The sequence below is a fragment of the Barbus barbus genome (genome assembly GCF_936440315.1).
Source record: "Barbus barbus genome assembly, chromosome: 48".
Lineage (NCBI taxonomy): Eukaryota > Metazoa > Chordata > Actinopteri > Cypriniformes > Cyprinidae > Barbus > Barbus barbus.
The window spans coordinates 17,363,011-17,369,885 of NC_136726.1; positions in this window are offsets into that span (position 1 = coordinate 17,363,011).

The following is a 6,875-nucleotide window of genomic DNA, read 5'->3' on the forward strand; positions in this document are numbered from 1 at the left end:
CTGTCTGGTTCCTTCATAACATCCTGGTGACTCATCAGCCGTGAAAGCCATCAAAAGGACCATCAATCAGGATTTACGGAAGCAGTATGACATTGGCTTGGAAAGAACAGTCTGTACATAGCTGCTGGGTTTGAAAACTTCTACTGAATTGGAATTACAGTAGATGGATTCTGTAACCGCACTCATATTTTCCATACAAGTGATTATTAGAAGGTCAATATAAAAAATGAATAAATAAAAAGTCAGTAATAATAATAACAATAATAATAATAATATCCAAAAGAAATGTAGGAATTCATTCTTACTGGAATTTTAAACTAAATTCGGATTTAAATAATTGGAATTACAATGCATATTTTATATTAATAATGTAAGTTATTTTTTTATCATATGATTTTATAATTATGTTTATTTGACTTAATTTTATAATTAACATTTTATATTGAGACAGGGCTTGGAGCAGTAGGAGTTAGGAGGGACCCAGGACACAGCTATAATGGCGACGCCATGGTGGAGCCGACGGAAAGAGGATCGCTCCGCAGCAATCCTCAGCTCAGTCACTCCGTTCAGCAATAGCTCATTGGTCACGGCGGGCTCGGGGCTCTCCGCCATCTGCGTGCTCAGGCGTGGGAAGATAGTGGGCTGGGCACTGGGTAGGGAGTTGTCCACTTCACAAAAGCGGCAAAGTCCTCTCGAGGGCCATCTTCGCACGACGGCGCTCTGTACGTGGTGTTCAAACTGGCGTCGAAGAACACACAGAGCGCGTCATCTGGGTAGCTGGTGAGGTTAGCGAGGACCAAGAACAGTTTGGTATGGCCCTCGAGATCTATCCCCCTGCTCCAGCAGGAGTATTCCGGTATTCCGGGCCAGGGAATCCATAGGGAACAACAGAAACAAAAAAAAAATTTATAAAACAAAGAAACAAAACGGAAGGGAAACACGCAGTTTACTTTTTTTTTTGGTCGGGTCTTCTGTCATGAACTGTGCTGGGAGGAGCGACGGAGGCGTGGATAAGCGATACAGTCTTTAATGAATCTAAAACACAGGGGTAAATCCAACTCAGGAACAGGATCAGACACACGAACACAACATAGCAGACCAGACAAAGGAGGAACGCACAGACTGGAACTTAAATACATGACTTAAAGTAATGGGAGAAACAATGGTGAGCGGAATGACTAATTAGACAAGGGAGAAACTAGGTCACAGGGAGCACATGGGGAGGAAAACAAACACAAAACAGTCCATGGGCATGAAAATTATATTATATTAATGTTTCAAAATTTCAAAATGTTTAAATGCATTCTTTGCACATTAGGGTTTAAAGGGGACCTAACACACACCGTTTCACCCAATCTCATGTTAATCTTTAGTACCTATAGTACTGCATCCTTCATATCTCCAAAAATTGTTTAGTTTTATCATATTAATAAACGAAAGATACAGCTTTACAAATCTCTCCGGAAAAAGCCGAGCTCCTGTAGGCGTGCCGTGTGGGCGGAGCTAAAGAGTGACGAGCACTTGCGCCGATCGCCAACAAAACAGAGACATTTGATGCCATTTCACTTACCGTCTGCAGTTCTGAATCATGACCGGGATCTTTTATAACTGGGACTGCTCCATTTTTCAGTATTACACGATGTGCAAATCCAGCGTCGAACTGGGCCTTGTTTATAAAACGTTCCTCAACAAACACACTTGAGAAACTCCATTGCTGCCCCCGAAAAAACAAACTGTATCCAATGTTCACATAACGCTGGGTTCTTTTGGGAAGCTGAACAAGGTCATCTGTCCCTTAAAACCAAAAACACACTTCTTTAGAGACATTCTTCCCGAGCGAGTCCCTGCGATCTGGTCGATGCGTGCACGGGCACATTCTTCTAGGAGTAATGCCTATATAAGGAGTTCCACCGTCGTTTACATCAGCAAGAACCACAATCGAAAAAAACTCTCCGAAACTAACCTGGAAGTGAGATTTTTGGCACAGAAATACTCTGTTATACATCCTAATTGTTTTTTGAAACTTTGTCCATGCTTAGCATGTGAATCCAACTCTTTAACAGTGTAAACAACTCTGAATGCATGAAGCATTGTACCCTCCCTTTAAAAACTAGTTTCATCTGGAAAAACAAGTTATGAATTCTGTAAGTGCACTCATATTTTCATTACAAGTGATTATTAAAAGTGAAATTAAACTAAAAACATTAGATTAAATACCCATTCAAATAACTAAGATGCAACGTTGTTGACAATTTATTCCTTTAGAGTTATTACAAGTTTTGATTACCTCTGAAATTAATTTGACACTTATTAAAAGTTGTTTTCATTCATCAGAGGCTGTTCAGGGAGGTACTGAAATTTAAAAACAATATTAGGATTTATTATTAAATGTATTTAGGCCTATCTTCACTCCCAAAATGTTTTCTGTGAAATGCATCTGAGATGTCTGTCAACTAAGCATATTTTAAGAGTTCCTGTTTGTCTCATGTCTTTTACCGCAGTCTCTTGAGAGAAAAGTGAATGAATAATTACAACATGACAGTACTCAATTGGAATACTTGATGTATCACTAAACATAATTAATATCGTATCACCAGGTACCTGCCGCTTCTCATGCCTACTGAGCTGTGGAGATTATTGAAGGGCAAATGCGCATGTGTATGTGTGCGCTCACAAGATGAAGTTAAAGGCTTGACTAATAATTCTCTAATCTGTACCCATTTCCACACCGAATTTGCAGAGCAGGTGTCCTTAGGGGAGTTCGAGCTCTCTGAGCCAGAAGTGGCATCCCACTGCGCTGAATGAAAGGTAGGACTAATAAGAAAAGGACAGGCAGTGCTTCTCGCAGTCTTTGGTTATCTAACAGCGTCTCTCTTGAATAAACCACACCTTTTTGACCTTCCTTCAAATAAAATAAGCACACAAAATAAGTGATGTTTCACGAGACAACCTCAGAATGAAACTGTCTAATTAGTGTCAAATCCATTTATTATCGACTAACTTACATGCTAGAAAAGAGTATTTTTAGTTAATTTGCAGTTACCTTGTCTTTCTCTGCGCCAAAAAGTTGTCCCTATGAAGGCAAAGCAGAATTAAAGGGTTAGTTCACCCAAAAATGAAAATTAGCCTGTGTTTTACTCACCCTCAAGGCATACTAGGTGTATATGCCTTTCTTCTTTCATTTACATTTGAAATATGCATGGATTCGCTACAGGAGGCCTTTATTCACCCTCCGGAGCCGTGTGAGGCACATTTTATTATTAGTTATTACGTTTTATTATTATTGTGTCATTAAATGTAGAATGTAGTTGTCTAAAACACAAATCTGCGGTCTATTCATAAAGACAGCGCTTATTTGAAAATGTGCTTCGCCAATTTCAGAGACGTGAGCTCCACGTGATCACCGGGCGCTCAATGATCATGTATCCCACTGAGAGGTCCGTCCCCCCCCCTTATTTACATTTTTACATTTATTCATTTATCTGACGCTTTTATCCAAAGCGACTTACAATTGCTATATATGTCAGAGGTCGCACGCCTCTGGAGCAACTAGGGGTTAAGTGTCTTGCTCAGGGACACACTGGTGTCTCACAGTGGATTCGAACCCGGGTCTCTCACACCAAAGGCATGTGTCTTATCCACTGCGCCATCACCACCCAGTCACCCTATTTATTTATTCATTTATATTAAATAAATAAGTACTTTTTAATAATTCACAATATATAGTGCCACAATCAATCAATCAATCAATAATTAAATGAAAGTTTCAATTGAAATTAGCACAAGTCAAGCTGCAATACCAAACAGGACCACAGGGAGACGCCAAAGACCACTAAATCGCCTGCCTTTAATATACGGATCCATTCAGAATCGCTAAATCTCTGACCACCGCATAATCAGCGTTCATAATAAAACACTCTTGCTTTTAAGCCAAATACACGCTGAAAATAATAATTTTACTGACATCTGGAGGTAAGTCACTATTCTCTCCGTAATCACTGATAAAATTGGCATTAGTGCTGTTTTGAGCTTACTGTTTGAATTCGTTCACTGGATCCTTGGACTTTCTAGGAGTTTACGATTTAAAATGACGTGATTGTAAAAGCCTGCTTCTTTTCATTTTAAGATATGATTTTCGTTATAAAGTACTGATTCAAATTAGTAATCAATAATTCATTATTATTCTACTCCTCCGCGCGCCTCCCCTGACATGCTCTCGCGCACCATACAATGAAGTAGACCGACTCTGCTTGCGTTCATTCACGTGATTGGTCGAGATGAGAGGTGATCCCGCCTGGGTAGTGTGATTTACATAGTTTCTATATAATTTATAGTCATATATGGGATCATATAGCCTAATCACCCAGACCCTGACGACTTTACTCTGAGTACCGGCAACATGTCAGAAGTGCCAGTACTCACAAAAAAGTGTAGGTACTCCAAAGGCTAAAATATAGAAGTGCCGGCCCACTTCAAGCACTGTCTGTAGTGGTATAATTCGTTAGTATAGTGATAATTCGCTTTATCTAACTGGTAATCTTTGGTCTTTTTATTCTATTAATCTATTAATATCTGAAAATGAAAATGAAAAGACGTAATGCTGTTTGATATAATATTTTGTTTCATTGTAATGGGCGTTCCCTGAACTACATTTCCGTGGCTATATTAATGTTTAAATGAAAACGAAAAGAGGCAGTAGTGTTTGATATCATATTTCATCCTATTGTAAATAGTGAGGAAAACTGCAGTAGCCGAGACGAGCTGACTGATGTTATCAAGTACGCTGCTCTTTGCAGAATTACCGGACTTGTGTCGTCCCGTCCGCAGGAGTTCACACTCCCGAGTCGAACTTGCGAAGTCAGAACTACCGAGGACGCAAGTCCGAAATTTGCCTACTTGGTATTAAGAAACGCGCGCAGACCTACATCACCAGACTATTTGCCTATTCTTCTCGGTACTTTAGACCGCGATGGACAATATACAGGTCTGGGGTAAAAAAAAGTTCCTGGGACAAATTGTTCCAGGTAATTTCGGTGGAAAAGCAACTAATGACTCAGTTGAGTGAATAAGACTAGCTCACTTTTTATTTGTTTCTTAATGAATCAGTGTTTCTGAATGCATTGGATGAGTGAACGATTCAATAACCAAAATCCAAAATCGCATACTCACTGAGTATGTACTTCTTTTGAGTAGTACTATTCTAGTTGACAAGTAATTATTTATTACTCAATAAAAAAGTATGTTCTATGCAGTATGAATGTAATCTGGACATACATTACAAGTGTCCATTGTATGTGCACTTCAGTAGTTAGTCATCCGGGTAATTTTTGCCTTTTTTAAATTAATTCTGTGAATTCAGATACACTACTCTTTTCACATACTGTTTTTTGCCTACTATATATAAAGCCTCACTGTCAATTTTTGCTTGTGGTCACACCAAAGAGATAAAGCCATGAAAACTGTACAGTGTATTGGCAGAAAATCCTTTGACACAGCAAAAATGATGGTGCCTCCATGTTAAGTTGCTATGGGAGAACAAATCAGTGCTCTTGACAGGATCTCTTTTTATCCTCACGAGTGCCTAACAAGGCCTCAGCCGTTATTCCCAGCAGGAAGACGTCACATAAAGAGCAGTGGGGATCAATAGAGCTGAGTGTTTAATATTCTCCACATAAATTATAGCAGTGCCGAGGGACTGCGGATGCTCTTGTCTGAGTGTGGAGTCAGAGAAGGGACGATGAAATCAATTAGAATTCAAGAATGCCCTCGTCCGAGCCACTTTTTTTGTAGAATCAGTACTAAGATTTAATGCCAAGTTGTATCCTGCTGGATGGGAACGTGTGAAGCAAATGATTGATAACAGGAAGGAGTGATTTTATACCTTGAAACTTTGTTGTAGTAAAGCAGAGTGTGATATAAAAGGGTTATGACTCCCATGATTAAAGCATAAACACCCCATTTAAAGTTTGTAGAATGCCATAGCCGTGCAACAATTCCGTTTGTGTTGCAAAGCATCATGGGCATTTTTTGCCACCGTCTTGCATAAGTTTAGTGTATGGAGCACTTTTGTGATTTTTTTTGCAATTCTGAAGATTGTTGTTAATTTTGTGTTTCTCATCGGATGGTGATGAAATCTAGTATTCATTTTCAATTTAATTATTTTACTTGTTTTAATATTCATAAAATCAAATGGTTCGAAAAATGCCAATGCTTAAACAATTTAAACATAAAATGCACGTAGAAACAATATCTATACAATATCCAAGCAATATGAACTTTGCAATTGCGCAATGTTTTCTTCGGCTTTTTTACTTTATTTTAGCTTTTATTTTACTTTATTATACTATTTTTTTTTTTATTCATTTTTGATTGCTCATTTTAAATGGGTTTAAATGGTGTAAACATTTAATGTAGTTTTAAAATTTGGTTTGGTTATATATGTTAGTTTTTTATCACTCCAAATAATATTTAAAGAATAAAGTATGCTTTTACTTATATGGCTGCTCTTTATATAATTATAGATAAGATTAAATAAAATGAACTAATAATATAGAATAAAAAGAAATACAATTCTAATATTAAAAGTAAAAAAGTATTAAAGTAATACAATCAACTTAAAAACTATAATTGTATACTTATTTATATTTCATCACATTACTGTCCTTTTCATTTGATGTTTTCAAGACTATTTAAGGGTTGTTTTTGTATTTTGAATAATCAACAAAAATGTACTGATTGCCAAACAGCCAGGAACACATTTTTTCACAATTTATTCATATTATAATTTGTTTATTCAAAAATTATAGCTTTGGGAATAACAGTGAAAATGCCCCATAGCTTCTGCCCTGCAACCACAAAAGTTGATTACAAATCTG